Here is a 23037-nt window from a genome sequence, read left to right as displayed (position 1 = left end):
CTAATTAGCCACTTGCAAACAAGCATACTGATAATCCCACCATCGTTTCACCCAGTGTCGTGACTTGTTTGCTACATGAACGAGCGAGCAGAACATGGCTCCAACCTAATGCTTTATAACAGAGAAAAACCACAGCGGCTGCTGGGCCAACATGAACACTGTCACCAATGTCACTGGAATACAAAGCGTCAGGAAGAGAGACAGTAAGTACATCAAATATTGATGCACGCTACAACAACATCTGCTGAGCGCTATTTATGAAATATTCAGGGATACACAAAGCAAAAGGGAGATACATGGTGGTTTGTCATGGTCCGGGTGCTCCACATTCTTATAGTGTATGTGCCGAGCTGCGGAACAGAGTATGAACACAGAGCTGCTGCTGGAGTCAGAGGATAAAGAGGGGGCCTGTGGTGGGATGTAACAAAGTACTGTACTTCATGTATCTGTACTTAAAGGTTCAGTGTGTAGAACATGCATGTTACAGCTGAATACCCCTCACCTCACCCTCCCCTTCTAAACATGAAAGAGAACCTGAGGTAGTCTTCAGTTGTCATAAAAACTTAAAAAGGTGTTTAGTTTGTCCTGTCTGGGCTACTGTCAAAATCATGGCGGGCCTCTGTAGAGAGGACCCGCTCCCTACGTAAATATAAAGTATTTAAATATAAAGGGCCCATTCTAGGGTAAAGAAAACAACAATTTGTACAATTTAGATGCATTGCATTGACAATTTTACCTCCACTACGTATCTGTCCTTTATTCTCCACTACACTTTTACAATGCATTCTGTTACATGTTCACATCATTTTTTATATTTTGAAAAAGTAATCAGTAACGATGGGGGAATTGGTCCACTGATTCAATCAGAGCGAGCAGGTAGGCTAACAGCACAGTTACAGGGTAACTTACCTCAAATTACTTTCGCTTGGACAAAAGCTACCATCATGACCACAGTGCTACTCAGTTAGCACCACATAGTAGCATTTAGCCTAGCTTCTTAGCTTGAGCTCGCCAGGTTGCCTATTTTTGGATTAGTCTGGAACTAGGAGGAGTCAGGCACTGGCAAGATGGCGAAGGCTGAACCGCCCACTTTGGGCTCAGAAACCTATGGGTGACCTTGCAGAGGCGATGTCCATCTTTATAAACAGTCTATGGTAACAAGCCTGCCTCCTTCAACAAGAGCGGCAGCATCACTGGTAAAGAAATACCTGGAATAGATCCAGAGGAGGCGACTGCCAAAATTCAGCCATGATGATGTAGAGGAGGGTAGCATTATGGAATAGGCTACAGCAAGTACTTTTCCTTTTGAGACTCTAAGTACAGTATATTTAAAAACAAATACTTACTTTTATTTAAGTAGAAAAGTAGATATGGTACTTTCAACTTTTACTTAAAAGGTTTGAGTTCTTTCTCCACCACCATGGGGAGAAAATAGATCATCATCGAATGACACAATAGCACCGGGTGTAGAGGTATAGAGCTGCAGAAACATTTGCAGGAATCGCAGAGGCATTTTAGGCCAAAGGTGTTGGCATTTCATCTGTGCTTTTATGTGGGCTCGGTTAATGACCAGTGCCATAACAGTAAAACCAGTCCGCTGAAAGACCAAAAAATGTAAGAAAAAAAATGTCTGTGGTAAAGCCTGCCAGCCCCCTCGTGGTAAATAGTGGAGAATGGTGCTCTGCAAAGTGTAGTAAAAAAAAATAAAAAAGAATCATGGGTAAGTGTATCGTGATTTTCCAGTAAAATGTTTTCTCTCCCATCCGAGCACTCCCACTAATAACTCATCTCTCTATCCATCCATCCATCCATCCATCCATCCATCCATCTTCATGCCTGCATTTCCTCCCCAGCCCCCTCATTCGGTCTCTCTGCATATCTCCTCCGAGTGAGTTCTGGGACCTGCTAATTCAAAGACCAAGCGGCACCTCATATCTGCAATCAGTCGGGTTTAACCAAACTCCCTTAGCCTGTCGACACATCCCAAGTTCAAAGAAGACAAAAGGAAGAGTGGCTGTGGGAAGAGTCGGCGCCCACCCCTCCCCTACGACTCCCATGAATCTTTTAATCATGACACTGACAGAAACTGTTTTTTTTTTCCTCTTCCTTTTCTCCCCCCCCCACACCCCCCTTCTATTTCCCTTGATATGCCAGTATTTTCTGTTCTCCTTCTCTTTCTTCTCTTGTATTTAACAACTCCCCCCCGCTGTCTCTGCTTCCCCTCTCCTCATGGCCGTCTTCCGAATGGCCGATCCTTCTTCTTCTCTCTCTCCGTTTGACAGCGCCCCCCCCCCTCTCCCTTCCCCCCGATCGTTGTCTGCCTACTGTAGAGCCTTAATGAGTACACTGGCAAGGGCTGTAAATTATTCAATAACTGGGAGAAGAATCTGATTCTTTCCCCCTCCCCCTTGTTATTCTCAAAATAGACTTTCTTACGGTGGGAGTGAATCATTCACAGCTATTACAAGCTGAGACGCTTGTTGTTCCATGCTGATGGAAGCGACGAGCGCCAGATTTGACATCATATTGAGGACAATTTTGGGAAATCTACTTTGCCGTCGTTGACATTGATATGGAATAATAACATATTGTGACTGTAAAATGTGTTTTGGCATTAGATGGTCCCAGAAACTAAATATTAAATCACTCTTGATACATGGTGAGAAAAATTACACCCCCCCCCCCCAAACATGTTTTATAACCAGTGGAAAATGTATCGTACAGTGACATAAAAATTATTTTATTTTATTGAAAGCCGACCAAAAAACACGTTTATCCGACAGGTAGGACTGAATCAAAAGTACTTTGCATCTTGGGAAATTTAGGATTAGAGGGTTTTTGGAGATGGGAACATCACTAAATAATACATATTTTCAAAAAAGTGGTTCTTAATAGAGCACTATACCCAAAACTAAATCCCTGCAGAGAAATGTGTGTTTCAGCACACAGATGCATGTAGATAATATTGTTGATGACAGTCAAGTAGCTCAATATGTGATTCTGCAACTCAACCCAATAACACTAGAGGAAATAACTCCATCACAGAACATAATTAAGCTGATCATTTATGTTTTAAAATATGTTTTTATTCTTATCATATTCAACTGTAAGGTTCATTTTGTGATTGTGGAAAATCTTTTTCTGGAGCTTGTAGTCACAGCTGTATTTCTCTTTATACATAATTATTTACAGGATCATTTGTAAGCTTTTTTATATAAGCTGGACTAGCTTGTTTATTTATTGCTTGAAATGGATACCATCTTCTGAACTCAACGGGAAGTCGGCGTAATGCGGCAAAAGTGGGAGATACCTGATCCCTTGTTTAAAAAATCCCAGCTGCTGCAAAAAGTTATGAAGAGCTTTGTGGTCTGAGGAAGAAACAGGCAACACATTGTAAACATGTAAATTGCTTTCCCAGGCCCTGATTAACAGGTACTTCGAAAATGTCATAAAAGGAGTTTGAATATAAATGGAATCAAATAACATCATACAGCAAAAAAACAAATTAAATTAATTTATGCTTTACTGCAACTCTCCACCTCATTAAATCATTTTTACAACAATTTCATAGGAAAAAATTAACGATCTGAGCCAAAGAGTTAAACTTGAAAGAAATAAAATTTGGTGAGATGCAAGTTAATACAAGTTATTGTAAAACAACGGAACCAATTATACTGTGAGTCATCGTTGTTTACTATAGTCAACATTTACATTGGTCAGACCCCTGGATGAGGTCGTCCACTACTCAATGACTCACTTTACAACAAGAAACACAGATTTCAGTCCTGGCTGAGTTAGCAACACTCATGGTTACCATGGTAACATGAAGAGAAGTGTAATACTACAAACACTCACTGAGTCGCTGCTTTGTCAGAAATACAGAGAGAGAGAAATATCAGTTTCCAGTGAAGCTATATAAGCACATTTGCTTTAGTAAAGAAAGGAAGGAGACGTTTTCCTTTTCCCCATCATGTCAAGAGAAGCTGTGATTCTCTGCACTTTGGCACAAGTGGTTTTCCGGGCAGGGCACAGTAACATGTGTTGATACCTTGTCGTGGATTTTGGAAGATCAGACCGTTTTAATTGAACTGGTCACTCTACACTACGCTACACTCTCAATTTCTCATTTAAAACTGATCCACTAAACTGCTGAAAATGACACTTTACTGTTCTGTAGAAATATCTTTAATCTTTGTGATAACATATCTTGTTTCCTGTTACTGTGTGTGGGGACGTGTGACGACTCATGAACAAATTATCACCTAACTTGCAGGGAATATTAATTGGGAGATAATAAACAGATTAGCTGATTAGTCAAAGTCAAGGTCAACAAAAATACAGTCTGAAAAACACATTTACCAATATGTTCTCTGTATATTGATACTGACTAAGAAATGGCTTTTTCCATCAGAGGCCATGAAACTGAACACATAATAAAAGACAATCCTGTCAGAAGGGTTGAGGTGTGCAGGTGGACCCAAAAATGCAGTTGCCAAGTTTGAAAGCAATAAGTGTCCTTTAATAAAAGATACTAACAGAAAACAAAGTCCAAAAACAGAAAAAACACTGGAAACATGGAGAGGACACAAGAACCATCGACATGTGAAAGGCAAACAAAGACGGACTGACAAGGACCAAGAAGCACAGAGACGTGTATACACAGGGGAGGCAGGGATAATTGAACACAGGTGAACGACATGAGGAACATGTGCAGATGATCACAGGGGCGGGAGACAGGACAAAAACAGGAAGTTAAGTTGGAGACACAAGAGGAGTAAAACTTCCAAATAAAACAGGAAACACAGAATTAACACGAATCCAAACACAAGGAAAACACAGGTAAAAGTCAATAAACAAAAAACAAACACAAGCAAAACGTGTTTATGAACAGAACCGAAATACTCTTCATCAAAGAGTTCCAGAGCCGAGAGTCATGACCAATCCAATGCAATGCAACAATCAAATCTGTGCAGCACATATTGCGACTGCATATTACATATATCTGCTTCATTATGTCCATACAAAGTATTGTCATCTTATGCTTATTCTAATTCTAATTACTTTGTAACGTTAAGAAGTAAATTATAACTTTTATTTTTGTTATTACTATATTCACGTTATTGTAACTAATCTGTTTTTATTGCTTCTTCTTTATTATTTTTTTTGTTGCAAACAGAGTCCCTGATGACGAACAATCTGAATAAGCTGTATATTCTGTTTATAATCTTATTGGCTGGAAAGGTTACGGCATTACTACACTGTCATTTTATGTTTGTTTGTGTCACAAATAACCATCTTGAATATTGATTGTAAAATGGTGAGTAACGTTATGAAAAAGTCACAAGAAATGTAGAAATGACAACTATAGTTCTGCCTATAGACACTAAAGACATGAACTTAGCTTAAAAAGATCAAAACAAATATTTATGATCAAATGGTAGGAATGACGTCATCATCAGGTCACTATAAATTCATAAAATGACAGTGTAGTAATGCAGTAGCTTTTCCAGCCAATAAGATTAGAAACACAATATGCAGCTTATTCAGATCGTTTGTCATCATAAGGAATAAATAACGTCATGATGATGTCATTGTGAAATAGCATTGGTATAATATAAAAGAGTGAGCATTACTTTGTTTGGGTTTATACAACGCACATGCAGCGTATGCATTGTCCGTCCAATGCTTTTCATTGTTATGTGTAGTGTAACGGGGAAAAAATTTAAAAACTGGGGGGCGATTCCAGTTCTATGAAACAAATCATTCCAGATGCAACAGTTCACCAGGGGAAATGACATTTGTATGGGCTCAGCATTATTGTCATTGTACATACACACCTCCCCCATAACCACACACTCCATCATCTGAGGTGTCACGAGAGGATCAAGAGATGATGAAACAGCCTCATGTGCTGTTTAAGACACCATAGCTTTTTTTTTTTGATCACATCCCCAACCCCCCACCTCCTCTTCCTCTCCTGCTGCTTCTCTTCATGTCTCGGTTGAAGTAGGGAAGAAATGTGCCTCCCTGAAAATGAAACCGAACAAACAAATGAGATTGGGGTGTGTTGACCTTACTTCGTAATCCCCCCTATGAATTTTGACTTCAGATGCAGGCGGGATGTCGACGCTCTCTGTCCACACAGCAGAATATTCGGTCTCCCAGAGCGTGTTTAGTTTCAGGAGAGGAAAGAAAGAAAATTCATAATTCATGACTCTGGGATTAAATGTATGACCTGATTAATTAGTGGATATAATGAGAGCTCAGAGGGGAAGAGATTGAATCAGAGAACGAGTGGGATGGAGCCGGTATATGATCACAAAGAAGATGGATGATCCCTGCATGTGCACAGGGTGAAAGTGTTGAATTTCGGCACTTTTCCCCCTCAGTTTTTCCGAGTTGTGGATTAACAGAAATCATCACACGCACATAAAATGGGATAATCTCACTGCAGCAGTACCAGAGGTATCCTTTTTGTGATTCCATGCATTTTACTTCTTTATCAAAGCCTGGTGCCCACATTGCCCCGACTGCAACCCATCCACTGACAGTTTTGTCAGAGATTCGGTTGCGTTATGCTGATAGTGGCTAATTTAACCTCAAGTCGTGACCTGGAAGCACAGATGAGGAGCAGGCTACAGAAGTAGATGGGTGGATTACAGGACTACGATTTAACCCTGATTCAGTCCCCGGAGAATTGGAGGAGTAATCTGGTGTAACCTTGGTCGATATCGATGTTCGGCCCAGATTATCAGGCTGTGTGAGGAGTGACTAAACCATTCTTAAGCCTCCTGAACTGCCAGCAGAATCATTGAGGCTGCCCTGTGTTGGATATTTAGAATTAAAGCCGGGATGTTTATGTCAGTACTTTCCGAGCGTAGCCAACAAGAGAAACGAGTCAGTCTTTTGAAATGGCGACCGCGAACCAAGCTACGAGTGCGGTGGACAGCTGAGTTGGAGGAAAGGCCTCCAGACACATTAAACTGACAATTAAAATGTCACCTCAAGTTCTAGCTGAAGAACTGCTTTGACCAAGTCTCCCCAACCATTTTCTCATCCAGACGTGTTTCCTCTGCTTTCACTCATTGCAAAGCATTATTACCAACAGAGCAAGTTGAGGCACCACACCAGTGTCTTCCACTCAAGATCATGTCAGAGAGGTGACGTGGAGCTATAATACTAATAGCATGTGTGTTACGTGTGTGATATGCCATTATTTTCAAATCTTGTTATGAGTGCATGGATTTTACAACTCCTGTTCTCTGAGCCCAGCTTTAGGGACAGATTATTTTTTTCATTTTCCAATTTTTTGTCATTTACTTAAACTGACCCTGCCTCAATCGTGACATCAGTTGAGGCAGTTTATCAGTTTTAACAGAGTTCCCTCTGGAGCCACGAAAGCCTTTATATAAGGTTACAGCCTGCGTCAGACCGGAAAAACCCAAACCTCGAATAGATTTGAAGAGTGATAATATCCCACCAGCTGAATGGATGTTCAATCTTGAAATCTAATCATGAAAAAAATTGGGCTGAATTAACTCTCAGTGAAGATTCTTTCAGTTTTCTGAATTCTGCTGTCTTGGTTGTTGGTCATTAAGTTCAGAAATTTTCCTCAAGCATCGTTATGATTCAGTGCAATCAATCAGTGCCCATATTGCCGCCAAGGCCCAACCATCCCCTTAAATTGAACCGAGCTGCACCAAATTTCACACACTCATAAATATCATTCCCCTAAATTTATGCCTGATCTGTTCCATCAAGATCCATAAATTATTCTCAAAAACAAGAATGTTGCAAAAGCCCAATCTCGCAATGATAAAGTAAACGGAAAAAACATTTGTGGATCTGTCTGTAATCCTGCTAAATAACAAATAAACCAACGAATACAGATGAAAACATAACCTCCTTGGTGAAGGTAAATACTAGTTGTATCAGCAATGTGTGCAATTTTTCTGTAAATTGCCTGGGATGCTAAACCAGTAGCGTAAAGGTTAGTCAATCAGTTATAGGTCTGGGACCGGAATAGGTTTACATGGACAGCAATATTCCGAATATTCACCTCAGCCTTAATAAGACATTAGTGTTTACACTTGAACTCAGGACGTGTTGTCAAGCAGTTAGTAAATGCTGTATGTTGTGTAATAGAATGTTATAATGTGATTATATGCACGTATACACAATGGTAGAACATTCCACGTCTTAATTTGATTATTGCAAATTCTGAGTATGTCTTATTCAGACGATAATTTCTAATCTGGTAAATATCGAACTATTGGTGTTCATGTAAACATCTTGTATTTTGTTGTATTTTAGTTGAAATAACCTGCTAAAGGCCTGGATCTTTCTCTGCTAATAAAGTAAATAAAATATCGGGACGTCTTTATCGAAACTTGTTCCACATGTTCAGGGTCTTGAAGCTCAGGAAACAGGGAAGGAATGGAATCAGCTCAAGGTTCCTCTAACTTGTTATGGATTCACAGCCTATTTGGTTTGTGCGTGGCTGCGACAACACACTATAATGAGCCTCACTGTCTTCACTGCAACAAATGTGACATTTATTACTCAACCACCTTTGATTGATATCCTTGTAAAATAAAGTGCATCCCCGGGTCTAATCTGCCCCAAGCCGGAGTCTCCCAGATGAGACAATCAGCCAGGTCCAGGTCTCCGTCTCTCTGTGTAAAGACACGTTGTATTTCTGAACACAAAATACGACCTTGGTCCGTCATCGCTCCGTTTTTTTTCAGCTGCCTTGTGTACTGTATATATCACTGTGCAGTTTTGGTTCCTGACTCAGAAATCCATACCCTGATGCTGCAGCTGACAACGATATTACCCCACCGAGAGTCCAGGACTAATGAGGCTTGATTTCTCTCATATTGCGGATTTGCCATTACCTGTTATAGAACCTCTGCAAAGTGGGGCAGAGATTGTTAGAAACCGAAAATGGAACTTGCGATTACATCCATCCCGCTGCTCTGTTTCAACATTTGCATAATTTGCCCGAGAATCGTGTGAGAGATCGCATAATAAACGGGCAATTTAGATTATCCACGGCTTTTTGTTAGGATTTTGCATGGCGGAACAGAGCTGCTGTCTATTAATGGGAAGACGAAATGAAGATTCCAGGATTGGTGATAAAAGAGGACGGAATGAAAGGAAGAAGTGAAGCAGGGAGAGGAAATTACGATTATTCTGCTTTGCATCAGTCCGATTATAGAAAAAAAAATTGTCATTTGTGCTCATTCTGCTTTGTTAGCCTTCATGAGATGCAAGAATAATACATGTATCTGCATTTTCTACCCAGTTTGCTCTCTTTGTGCAGGTGGATTGCATGTGGCCTACATCATCTTGACTTGTGGAGGAAACATGATTCCATTAAATGCAGCAGCGGGTGTGAAGCACCTTTTCTTTTTTACAGAATTCTTTATTCCTTTTGGTTTAATGTCTGATCTAGATGAGGCCATGAAAAGGTGCTGCCAATTTCCTACCCGGGGTCGTCAGAGGTGTCGGTGCTGCCTTCGAGCGATAGTTGCACAGTAACTTGCTTCTTTCTTCGAGATTAGACCCAGCAGAGGGAAAACCAAAAGGGCAACGCAGATCTCTGATTACAGATTCTGGGATGAAAATACAGAGCTTTTAAACACCAATACCGAATAACACCAACGACCTGGTGCACATGAAAACCCATCGTTCTTCCACAGAGTAGATTTGTGCATTATAGCATCCACGGAAAGTGGGAACTAATGAAAAAGCAGCCACACGTCGGTTATGGTGCATTACAGTGCAGCTCATTTTCTGTGCGAGTCCTCCGAGGGCTGTTTTCACACATCACTTTGCAGCTCTCCACATGCACTAATATGCTTCTCTGCCTCTCCAGGGTTGCTGTGGAGCTGAGTTGGTGGTTGATGCTGCAGGATCATACAGGGCTGCCAGGCACATTGTTAACATGCACCCAATAGTATAATCCCCCCAAAAAACTGTAAATGTTTCCTTTGAAGAAACAGCACACACAATGTAAAAAAAACCAACTCTGTTTTCATCTATGAAATGACCTCTCTGCAATTCTATGAAAAATGTACTCACATATAAATACATTCGGACAAGCTCTTTACACCACACTGATGTGTTACATTTTGGTGCAGATCTGGATCAGGGGACACATCCAGAAATTTAGTTTAACTTTCTTTAACATTGCGAGATTTCTCAGAGGATATATCCTGGATCTTGATGAAAACAACTCTGATGCATCAAGGGGACTGATATATGTGCAATTCAAATAAAAATCTGGATCTAGTGAATTTAAATGTGGTTTCATAAGGAGACTGTTGGGCCTCAGTGGGGGTGTGCGCTCTACTGAGTGCTATTCTCGTTTCTATGTATAACTTTAACTATAACTGTTTTTTATTTCAGTATTGTTAATTTCCTACTAAGGCTAGATGCTATTTTTTAGGTTTCTAGTAGTAGTAAGTAGCAAGTAAGGTCACCTTTGTATTTAGGATTTTATACCTGTTGTATAGTGCCATACTGACATGTGTGTTGTGTTCTCAGTTAATGTTAACAGATAATAATGACTAATTCTACCTAACAGGACTAATTTAAAATTGGATTTATGTCAACATTATCATTACACTTATCAATGTTACTCTTAACCCCAACCTGTAAATAGAGTTCATGTCAACATCCAAGTGTTGGTAAATTAGCAGTTAATAACACAGAAGTGTAAATTAAAGTCCAGATTAGGAGGCCTCATGATAACCAAAGGTTATGGACATGTTATATTATTGATGATCAAGTTTCTAAGCCAACTCATTCTTTACCAACTCTGTGGAGTTAATTCTTTCCCATCACTACCAATCGTCCTTAAGAGACTGTAGAGGCTAAAGGAAAAGGAAGGCATCAACTGTTTGAATAACAATCAGGAGATACTTAGAGAAACAAAGGAGGGTAATGAATTCTGATTAATTGTTAACAGAAGAATAGACTTTGGTGCTTAGACCCCAGCGAGAACACTGGACGTATTTCCTCTGAATGAGGTGTTTTGAATCAAAATAGACTTCCCCCCCGGGGTGTCGACCCTGGTGGCAGTGATGGGGGAATGGAGCATTAAGTTGGGACGACTCATGAAGGGCTACCGATTGGATGAGTCAGGTTGTGATTGGATAAAAAAGAGAATGAGCTGGTGGACTTAAGACTTATCTTAGCCTATATGTCTTTATAAGTCCTTTAGTGACTCTAGGAATTGTGACTGTTGCTCATCGGGAGCAAAGGAGGAAACATGACGTTGTTATCGAGCTGCAGAGGTAGCAGGAGGCGTAGATGAACTTTGCTTTGCAAGGTAAACATTTGCTACTGCTAACCATGGTTGTTCCCTGACCGTGATTATTATTCTACCCACGATAACGAAAGTCCGCTGAGCTGTGTTTTTCTGTGGTTTGACCTGAGCCAACCTTAACCACAGGTCAGAAGAAGGTTTTGCTTTTGCAGGTGGGATTTGTAACAGTTTTGGTCAGGCCCTGGAAATGCTTGAATGTGCCGTTCTGAAGGACAGTGCATGATGTGGATGTGGGAACAAATCGTTTAGTTTTGGTTGTGTTAAGGAAGAGACTGGGGGGTGCAGGAACCTACATCTAACATGGCTTTTTACTGTAATTCACAAAAGGTATTTGTAATCACTTTCACCTTCCCCTGCGTGTTTGCTAGAGTAGTAACACAGTTGGGGGCACTGATTGCTTCACTTCAGTAACTTTACCTGAAGAATCTCAGGACAGAGGGGTTTCAACCTTGACTTTGAAAATGAGAAACAAAATCATTTATCCCTTGTGCTAACCAGCTAATTAAAAGCAGCCCACCACCCTGTTGCCTTCCCTCCTGTCCTAATACAGAGAGGTCGGCCGCAGTGGCAGCTCTCGGTCCAGGGAGCGGTGGGGGGTGTCCCTTAACTTGCCTTAATTAAAGAAGGATAAAAGTGCACAGAGAGAGAGAGAGAACAGAAGGTTGAAATGAAGGATATACAATATCCTTATTTTAAGGTGAATGGTACAGAAGCCAAGACGTCGCACAAAAGCGCATAAACAGAAAACAGGAATGCAAAATTGACAACACAACTCACCAAGAACGCACCTGTTCCGTAACACCTCAAATAGACGTGCATCAAATTCTGAGCGCTGACTCTTCTGACCAGCTTTTCATAAACAACGGCTCACTTGACCGCAGTAATTAACTCTACTCGTTTCGTTGTCACCATCCGTTATCTCTCACTTCCATTATGGTTGTTTTTCCGTTGTGTGGCTTTTGCAGTTGTGTTGTCACTTTTGCATTTGTGTTGTGGCATTTTCTTTTGTCCTGTTGGTTTTGCAGTTGTGTTGTTTGCATTTGTGCTGTTTTGCAGTTGACTTGTTGACTTGTTGCTTTTGCATTCATGTTTTCCGTCAATGCGTTTGTTTAAGACATCTCGGCCACGACAGAATGCAAAAAGAAATTGTCTCTTGGCATTTCTTAAATTGATGGCCCATCGGGATGTCGTGTGTGTATAGCTGGTGACGTGTGCTTTGTTTCAGTCCACCGAGAACATAAGCAATCAGATGGTGAGGGAGCTGTAAATCCTCCCCTCATAATCTCAAGCCAAGAACCACCAGCTGAAATAATTTCAGACCAATGGGACATTTGGGATTAACTACACACAAAGGACTGTATTTCTTCGCTCGTCTTCCTGCCACATTCGGTTTGTTTTGTGCCAGGCCTGGCTTGGCCGGATGCCAGATCAGTCTGCACAGGCCGACAGAGACACAGCTCACCGAGTTCAGCCCAGTGAGTTTTGGGGCAAGACGAGTCCTCCCTGGTGCTTTCTGGGAGTTCTGCCTGACAAAAGAGACGTCACAGAGGGTAACGCTCATATCTCCTCAGAGGCAATAAAGATGCTCCTTTACAGTTGGCCACATTTGCAGTGAAATCACACGTTTGGATTTTCTGATACTAAACTACATTTTTATATTCATTTACAGTTTCAACAAATCATCCACCTGTGTGCATCATTTGATCCTGAGCTTTTCTTCCGAAGTGCTGTTGATTAAAAACTTGCAGAGCTGATAAGAGTTGCGTTTAATATACGGGGCAGCTTTTAATGAAATAACTATTTCCCTTCCATTTGGTAGATTTAATTGTTACCTCCACTGGGCAACTAAGAAATTACTATTAACAGTGTCTATTTAGGAAATTAGTTTAAGCCAGAGATACAGCCTTGTCTCTCGTGGAGAGTACCTGCCATTAAACCATCTTAAATTCAGGAATTGACCCAAAAGCAGGGTTCACACAGGAGGTTAAAGATCAAATCAAACTCATTACAAATCAAACATTCACCAGGAAGCCAGTGGTTATATGCAATAAAGAAGAAAACCAGAATGGAAAGAATAGACCAAAGGGCAAAGAGAAGGAAGCATTAACAAGGAAGTATTGGAAAGCTTGCCTCAATGGTCGTATAAATATAATCTGGCAACTGTATGTATCACAGACTCAAATATTGCAGTGAGTCTGCCCATTTTATGTTGAACAAAATGAATTAAAACAACTTAAGTGAATTTCGCACTGTCGCCTCACTGCAAAAATATTCCTGTTTTAAATTCAGGTTGGGTCGAGGTCTTTCTGTATGGAGGTTGCTTGTTCCCCTTGTCTGCTTGGCTTTTCCCTGGGCACTCCAGCTTCCTCCCACAGTCCAAAGACTGGGGTCACATTAATTGGAGACCAAAGGTGTGAATGTGAGAGTGGATGGTTGTTCTACGCGATATGCCTGCAACCTTTCCAGGGTGTACCCCTCCTCTCGTCCCATGTCAGCTGGGATTGGCTCCGTTTCTAATGGACGTTATCAATGGTCGTGCACTAAAATGGCTCTGGATGCAGTTGGACAGACAAACAACCAATATAATATGTGATGTAGCGCAGAGCAACAGAAAACTGGTCCGCACCCAACCTGCAGCGGTTTATTATTTTAGAAAAATTATACTGTTCAGGTCCAGTCGTAATAGCGGTTTGAACAGACCTCTCCACAGTAGTTTCACCAGGGGGCGATCAAGGTGATTTGGCTTCAATTCTTATCATCCATCTTTATATTCAGTCTATGTTGGAAACTTGTCTGAGCTGCAGGGGAGCAAGACCCATCTGCAAGAGCGAATGCATGAGCTCCATTCAGGCACAAGGAATTCTGTGGCAGAAAGAGCTCACAACAAACTAAGAAAACACACTCAAGTGGACTAAACAAAATAAAGAAAACATTGTTATCGATTTGACAACACATGTGCTGCAACTACAGCCCCAAAAAAAAAAAACATACGTCAACACTGCCAATACTCAACATAATCGAGTACAAAAATGTCCTGCAAGAAGTTGGCTACATATGAACAATGGTCAAATTATTTTTGGGAATCGAACAAATAATCTGTCTTCTTTTCAGTCCAAATGTAGTTTATCATTATTATGTGGCACATATTGCATCTGTGGTTGTTGTAGGTTATTCAAAATATTGAAGAAGCTGCATCTGAATAGGATTTTTCCAGCAGCAGAATAAAAGGGCTGTTGTTTTACATGTTTTTTCATTTAACAGCCTCACATGACAGATCTGTTGTGCTGCAGTTTTCCACCTTAACTCTCCCTCTGCTATTAACAAGCCTAAAACATATATTTTTCCTTAATGTAATTCAAATGTATACATATTTGTACACCACAAATAAGTTAAAGCCTCTTCTATACAACGCTGCATGACTTGATGAGCATTCACAAAATCCTCTTTCCACTCTTTCCTGTAGCTGGCAAAGAGAGCTCTCCTCCAGCCCGGGCGCTAATGAGGGCTTTGCTTGCCCTCCCACATTTTGCACATCTTTCAATTTGGGAGGCTGATCATTCCACCTGGTTTGATATCTCTGGCCAACTCTAATTTTCTGTCTCTTATTTGTATGCAAGTGCACCTTTCCTAAGTGGTTCTCTGCTTTTTTAGCTTCTCTTAAACGAACACAGCCCTAATGGCTCCTTGCGGAGATAACGTGTGCAACATAATAAGAATGAAAGTAAAATCTTCCACAACACAACTGAATACGAAGATGCTGCATCTCCCTTATTCTACCATGGAGGGACGAGTGTTTACTGATACGTCCAACAAAAGTAAAACAATCACCAGCATCTTTAAGCTTTAATCAAAACAGCACTAACCAAATTGATTAAAAGATGCAGAGGAAATTTAATCAATGTAAGTAAAATACTTGTTAGTCAACAACTTCTCATTAATAACACTTTATATCGGTAGTCATGTTTTGGTCTAAACAGAATGATGATTGAATGGTACAGTATATACTGCCATACTTCCAGAGGGATTAGATTTACTCTGCATTCCAGCACCACAAGAAAGAATATTGAAATTTATGAAGTTTGCATAAATGACATATGAGGCTTTATTTTCCGGAGCATCAGGCTTTGCAGTCTTTTCAGATGCCAGAAAATTATGGATTGTACATGTTCTGTGTCCTCTATGTTCCAAACAACATTTGAACCATGATACGATATATGGTGAATCATATGATGACAGTCAGATTCATGCAGAGGAGTGTTTCCAAGATTTACGATACCAAACCACATCATTCCAATTTTCAAATAATTATTTTATTACGTATTACGCATTAAAGACATTATAAACAATATGCAAACTGTACTTACAATGCAATACAACTTTATTAATCCTAAAGGCAATTTGGTTTAGTGCAACTAAAATACAACAAAGGCAAGATACATACATGCACTGACAAACCATAAAAAAATACATTAAATAGAATATTTCTTCCTCATGACCATTTATTTTTCCAACTGAAGTGCAGCTGTCTCCTGCAGCTCAGAGTTAGCTAGCTGATCAAGCTAAAGCTCTGTGAAATTGTTGAAAACACTATTTAGCTTAATGTTCCCATGGTTACACCTCCTAAATGTCTTCATAATTTGTTTGAGTTAAAATAAATCATCTATGTTGTTTTAGTCCATAGTGGCACATCACAACACATGATGTCTTTTACAAACTAACTTGACGAACTTGTCCATATGTGCCAGATATGCCAGATTAGGCGTTTTCCCCGGCATTTATCGTTTTATAAAGACTTCGAACACAGAGGAAATGAAAGGGATTGGTGACATGGGATGGTTTTGGGAGGCTAATGGCAAGTCAAGAAAGCAATTCTGGATGAAATGCAGTGGGCTAAATGAAGTGTCAAGCCAAGCCGGAAAGGAGTTATAGACCTGCTCAGATCAGCTACTCAGTATACAGTAGCTGCATATAAGTCTGGTCAGAACGGGGCTGATGCAAATGTAAAATGCTAATTTGCTGAGTCGCTGAAGGTTGGTAATAACACTATTATCGCTTAATTTCTGAAGCTGTAAAAAGCTGTTAAAGGAAGAAATGGGGAATGACTAAAAAGATACCTCAAGTCAGACCTTTGTAACTTCTGAGTTTTCCTAAAGCAGATGTCCTTTAGATTATGTAATTGCAGTGCTTTTATAATACTTCCAGACCGCTCTAATAAGCCATTCAGTTATTATAAATCATGAAGGCAGATGTCCTTTAAAAGGTCAATGGGTCACCTTATTACCTGCCTGGGAATTGTACTACTGAATCAGAATGAGGGATACCATGAATAGCCTGTCAAAGAGGCCACTGAGGAGCATTGGGAGTGGTGGTGGGGGTCAGAACAGGGCATTACGTTGTAGATAGAGAAAAAGACGGACAGGCAGTGAGCGAAATATGAGACAGTGGCCGTGTGGTGGTAATTTGTGTGGGAAAATTGGGAAAGGAAGGGTTGGAGAACAGGTGAAGGAGACGGTGAAAAAGTGAGAGACAGTGCATGGGACGAGGAGGAAGAGAGGGAGCGAGCCATCCTGGAGTAAACGATTGGAGCTGTGCTCCCCTGTTGTATGCACCAGATGGTGTTCATTGATTATTCATTGCATGCGATGAATGTCACTGTCACCGCACACGGCTCTGCTCCATTCTGCTCTCTGCCTCAGTGCACCTGGGGGCAGAGATGGGGGTGGGGAGAGTTGTATATGGCTGCATTAGGCAGCGTGTCGCCGTCATGGGGTTGGGTTTTCAAACGGCATCGCGGTGTCTGTAAACGCAACACACATACGTGCATGTGGACGTCCCAATTTATGCATGTGCATTTGCGCAGATGTATGTACAGGGATCAGCGGGATTTGGTCTGGAATTTGATATTGGTTTAGGATTAGGTGGTCAATGTTGATTGGTGTTCGGGCGTCAGTATTTGTGAGTATTAACCTGCGCCACTCTGTATATCTAATTTCAGGTTGATGTTTATCATGTATCATAATGTTAGAATAAGGATTGATGCTAGAGGCTTCTCCGAGGCTTATGCCCGGAGTTTATAGAGATTTATAGTTGACACCCGTCACCAAACAAAGATGATACGCAGCCACGGACGTTAAAAGAGTTCAATCACCAACACTCCGTCGACTCTCTCTCATAGATCTCAGACGAGCTCTCTCTCTCTCTCTCTCTCTCTGATGAAATCCACAATTGCTCTGTCACTCCCAATTTGCATTCTTGATAACTGGGGCCGAGGAGGACGAAATGTGGTGCGGAGTCGGCCGCAGGTAAAAGTAACAAGATTACAATTCTCCTAGAGATTTTGAAAGAACGGCTTGGAGATGCGAGCGATGGAAACCTTTTCCAGTGCAGGTCAAAAACTGTGCATGTGATTGAGGTGGAGAGGTTGAGCCCATAATTATGTGTTGATGGTGCAAAGGGGGCAAATTGCCTTGGGCTATTGATCCGGTTACATCTAATGCTGTTACCACTGCTTCTGTCGAGGCTGGAGGTGTCAGGTGAAACGGAGTAATCGGGCCGCGCTGACAGGACTGCTGCAGAAACAGCAGCGGAGTAAAATGGATAGACGCAGCGCTGAATTAGTTTCCAAATTGAAGAGATTTGATGATTGCTAGGCATGCTATGTGAGCAGGCCCTCGCGGTATTGAAGCAATTGTGATATTGACATATTTTGGTTGCCAGACAGTCACAAATCAGGGAAGAAACCGAAAAACTGCACTGCTGTAAAGAGTCTTTCCACAGGTGAAGAATCTGCGTGGCTCTGTTTGGAGACGCCTCATCAGAGGCAGGTGGTGATTTAAAAAAGTCTCCGAGATGGGCTCTGAAACAAGTGGGCGAGGAAGATTGTTCTTTGCACGTTTTGCCTTCAATCTCTAACATCGTTCTGATTTGGACCCTTGGTTTCATTCCAGGTGAACAGCCAATACTGAATAATTCAGTGTTCTGTCGCAGATCATCTGGAAGCGTGGATTAGAAGATGCCTGTACTGAATCAGAACTCATGGCTCAACACTCACTGGTTACTCCACTGGATCATACCTCACCAAAGATTAATGTGAAGTCTCGGATCTTAAATGTGAGTCACTGCTTTCAGGTTTTAAGACACTTCATCTATTTATACAAGATAGTGATGCACAAAAAAAGCAGAGGAACCAGAATCAACATGAGAAAAATAGCGACTGTTTTAGCGGAGAATTGTTAGACTTGAAAAATCTATTTGTTAGACTTTTAACGAAATCTAACATTAAAGCTAGGGTTGGTAATCTTGGAAAAGCTGGTAAAGCAGGCTACACTTTGAAAAATGCAACCGATTCATCCAACCCCCTCCCATTGACCCTCTCGTCAAAGCCACGCCCCCAAAACACATGAACGCACACTGACTGACAGCCGGTAGAGACCAACTTTCCCCTGACTCGCTCGCAGACTTCTGGCTCTCATCTCTGCTTCAGCGGTGTAGGTCTCTCTGGCTGAAGACTCCGGTCATGTGCAGTGAGAGCACAGGCAGGTTCAACTCTGTTTATTGACTGCTCTCTGGATGAGAAGAGGATTTCAAAAAGGAAGATGAAAGGTGTTTCAGACATAATTGACCATTCATCCATTTAACCAGAATCAATCTGCACCATTTTCCACACACTGTAAATATCAGTCTCCGAAACGTGTGTGATTATTTTCATCAAGATCCAAGAACTATTCCCTCGGTAATCTGCACCCTGATCTGGACCCAGCCTTAGATGCAATGGGTTCTTCCTTAGGTCATTGCACCCCTCACAATCTTTTATGGAAATCGGTTGAGTAGTTTTTATCCTGCTCACTAACAAACAAACAAATACTGATGAAAACACATCTTCCTTGGTGGAGGTAACGAGTATTAGGTGCAAACAAGACCTTTTCCCCACGTGGAGACCATATATTATTGAAAATCTTAACTGGCGTTCAGGCTGGAGCTTGTTGCTCTTTGCTTCCCTGTGATGATTGGCCAGTGTCCCCGATGAGAATACTGGCACAACTCAAACATGGACACGAGTGTGAAATCTCCTGTGTGCACAGATGGCACGCATTTTGTCACCACAGCTTGTTAGTAATACATAACCACACACATCACGCACACACACACACATACATAAAGCTTGACCCTTGGCAAAAAAGCCCCCACATTGTCCGGGGTAAAATGTTGTTTGCAACACAACTGTCATCACTAGATGTGGCCACTTGAGTGTGAAACAAGTGGGCTATATGCTTGGTGGAGCACAGTTTTCTGGTTAGTTACACATCAGAGAACGTGAGGATAAGACAGCATTACTTATATACACAAATTGTGCACCAATAAATAGATAATGCACACACAGGTTTGCACCGCTATCCTTATTAGGACCTTACATTGACTTCCATTCATAATGGACAGCCTAACCAAAACCTTATCCCTAACCTTAACCATGACCAATACATGTCTAACCCTAATCCCAACCTAACCACAATTCACATCTTACCCTTAACCTTAACCAGGACCTCAGAAATGAAGCGATGCCTCATTCCTACAGAGGTAACAAAATAAAAATAAAAGAGTATATACACACACACACACACACACACATTGCCTAAAGCCTTTTACAGAGGTATACAAATGGTGGGAAATATCAACAGCTCATTAATCCTCAGTGAGCCCACAGGCAGTCGGGGGTTTAAAAGGTTCAAAGCGGACTTGTTTCAAGGTCTGGAAGAATTAGATCCAAAAACGCAGCCCATCGGGTAATAGTTTCTGTTCATGTATTGAGCGAGTGTAACTTTAACAGGTCAGACCCACTCTTTTGCTGGTGCTTTAAGGAGGAAACAGTCATCTCTGCCTCCTGAAGGAAAATACATTCATATGCGGCTAATTTGCAGTAAGCAAGTAAGTTTTGTAAATGACATATTGCCGCATAGATTATATTTTTATTGACACAATTCGAAAATGTTCATACCGAGCTTATCTGTAAAATGTTCCCTGTTTTTTTATTGAACTTATTTCCCTCGAAACAGCTACAACATGATTAACATTTTTATGGATATGTAACTCACAGCTCTGGGCTGTGGAAGGGATAGATTGAGATCATGGTTAAAGCTGCTATAATGAATATGTTTTTTCTAATATGTGAAAGGGGTTGCATGCAATAATATATTATGACCTTCTCTGCGGTTCCCCTTGGCTGTACAGTGTTTTAGCATATTTCAGCTGATTGTCTGCTAATTTGTGGGTTTGGTTCGGGCTCATCTCTCTCACACCAGGTGTCTTTTCGGCAACAAAGCTCGAAAACCCAACTGTTCGCTCCCTGCTGCAAAAAGTGCCAGTACCAAACTACAGACAAAGTTCGTGACTGGCTTTCAATGACGCATTTTTGCATCTTTAGAGGCAGACATTTCCCTCAGGAGTTGGTGGTAGTGATGTTCAAGAACGATGTGATTCTTTTAAATGGCTCTTTGTTCAGAATAAAGGGAACGGAGTTGTGGGCTACTTGAGCAGATACTTTTATAATTGTGCCAAAATGTTTCTGCCCCAAAGCCACGCCGCTCTCTTTAATGAAAACTGAGGACACAGGATTTACGTTGCTGAGAAGAGGAAGGAGGAGGCATCACCTTGTATAATGTTAACAATGCAGATAACTGACATTAGGTCTAGCAATACAAGTGATTTATTGCTTTTTAACCTAGTCCAAACATGTTAAAAGAAATTGGTTTGATTCTGATTCAAATCTTACCCTTAAGCGTTGACAAAAGGAATAGGAAAAGGAGTCTGGCTCCTTTAAAAAGACCAAAAAAGTCCTCTTATCAAGCTCGCCTACTGACCTTTTAAAAAGATAAGAACATGGTAAAAATTGTTCACACACTGTTTCCTCTGTGCCATGTAGTTTAGTTTTGAAAAAAGCAACATTGACTAAGAGCCTAAGGTGGGACATGTTGACCTTTTTTAATATTTAACCTAAACTATGACCTTTCAAGTCACTGATCTGGGTATTGTTAACATTAATAACCACCCCTTCCTCCTCCGTAGAACTTTTCTGCACTATATGTATGCCACACTTCCTGGACTGAAAAAGACAACATGTTGCCGGTGAATGAATCCAAGCAGCATATTTGTTATTAGTAAAATGAGTCAATGTATTTAGCAGCTAACAGTGTAATCTTATAATGTATGGAGATCTAGTTCAGCTTCAGTGTGGATGTGGTAAACACATATGTGCAAATGTACATGTGCCCCTTTTGCGAGAACAGCGCATTAAACAAAAAATGCTAATTGAGGAGCATTTTGTTACAGAACAGGTGTCTGAATCGCTGACAAGGACACATTTGTAAACCCAACCAGTGCACTGAGAATGGCAAAGGGGACATCTGAGCACTTTGCCTTTTTATTGCACCATAATTAAAATGAATTGTCTTTATCGCTGTTGTTTTTCTCTCTCTTTCCTATTCTTAATAGTCATATTGATTTATTATTGACTGTTATTCCCGTCCACACTGGGGTTGTAATAGTTTAAGCTCAGAGATAGCTCCCAGCTACGGTGACAACGTAAGATCGAAGTTTTATTTCTGTATTTGTTGCCTTGCCAGTGTGATGAATATGAATTGAACACTTTGTGCAGTCAGGAAAAAACGAGTACGTTTGAGGAAATATCAGTGTGCGTCACCTTTCATTAAATATAAAAGGTTTTCAAAGTAATTGCTTGAGTGCAGGGTAGATCCTAGGCCGTGGAAATGTTATTACTGCTTCGGTTCTCCTGACAGTTGGAGATTAATCAGACTTTTATATCTTAAATGAAACTTTAACTACATAGGGAATTGCAGAATTCCGGAATTAAAAGCTTCAACTGAACTGACCATGCATGCAAAAAAATTAAAAAATAACCCAAAACATCTGTGTGCATGTGTGTGCTTATGCAGAGTCAGTAAGAAGCAACCAATCTAGTAAAGCGCATACTGATCAGTACTTTTGATGTTTCAGAGGTGCTGATTTCATTATATGGACATTTAAATGGTAAATCGTCTGTATTTATATAACACTTTTCTAGTCTTGATAACCAATCAAAGTGCTTTACAGTACAGTTTGACATTCACTCATTCACTATTAGCAGCACTTTTTTTTCTATGAGGGGCAATTCAGGGTTCAGCACTTTGCCTAAGAACACTTCGGCTGGCAGATAGGGAAGGCTGGGATCGAAGTGCCGAACTTCTGGTTGGAGGACGACCGCTCAACCCCTCAGCCACAGCCACCCATTCGTGGGAGCATCAGTTCAGTGAAAGACAGATTTAGCAAGAAAGGCTTTGTATTTTAACAGAGCTCTCTGAGCTGCAACAAAGATTCCACTGATATTAAACTAATCCAAAAATAATGAGCCCATATGAACATTGGATCTTAGTCGATAATATATTAAATAACACAATAGCAGGAGGTTGTGGTGGTAAACATATCTGCAGAGTAATACTAGAAAGTTTCATGAGTATATTCACTAGTGTAGTGGCCTTTCTGAACTTGCCTGTCTGGAATGGGTTTTTTTCTTGACCTGTGGAGATGCTGGTTGCAGCTTTCTTTCTCTCCTGAAACAGTAAAAGTGGCCTGCAGAAGTGGAGCTGCAGCAAGTAAAGACCACAGAACCCTAAAGCTGCACCACCGCTGCTGCACAGAGAGCTGTTTACCTC

General features: G+C 40.9%; 1 long non-coding RNA gene across 1 annotated transcript; it reads right to left on the bottom strand.

Moving 5' to 3' along the window:
* Positions 1–476: 476 nt before the first annotated feature.
* On the bottom strand, positions 477–19212 carry LOC117771272. Its single transcript, XR_004615563.1, has 3 exons — positions 19200–19212; positions 9406–9410; positions 477–619 (listed from the first exon to the last, which is right to left on the bottom strand). It is a non-coding gene; the product is annotated as an uncharacterized LOC117771272 (long non-coding RNA).
* Between the last annotated feature and the right edge of the window lie 3825 nt (positions 19213–23037).

Source organism: Hippoglossus hippoglossus, chromosome 12 (genome assembly GCF_009819705.1).
Source record: "Hippoglossus hippoglossus isolate fHipHip1 chromosome 12, fHipHip1.pri, whole genome shotgun sequence".
NCBI lineage: Eukaryota > Metazoa > Chordata > Actinopteri > Pleuronectiformes > Pleuronectidae > Hippoglossus > Hippoglossus hippoglossus.
Note: the sequence above shows the minus strand (reverse complement) of the source record. Positions and strands in the feature narration are given on the sequence as shown.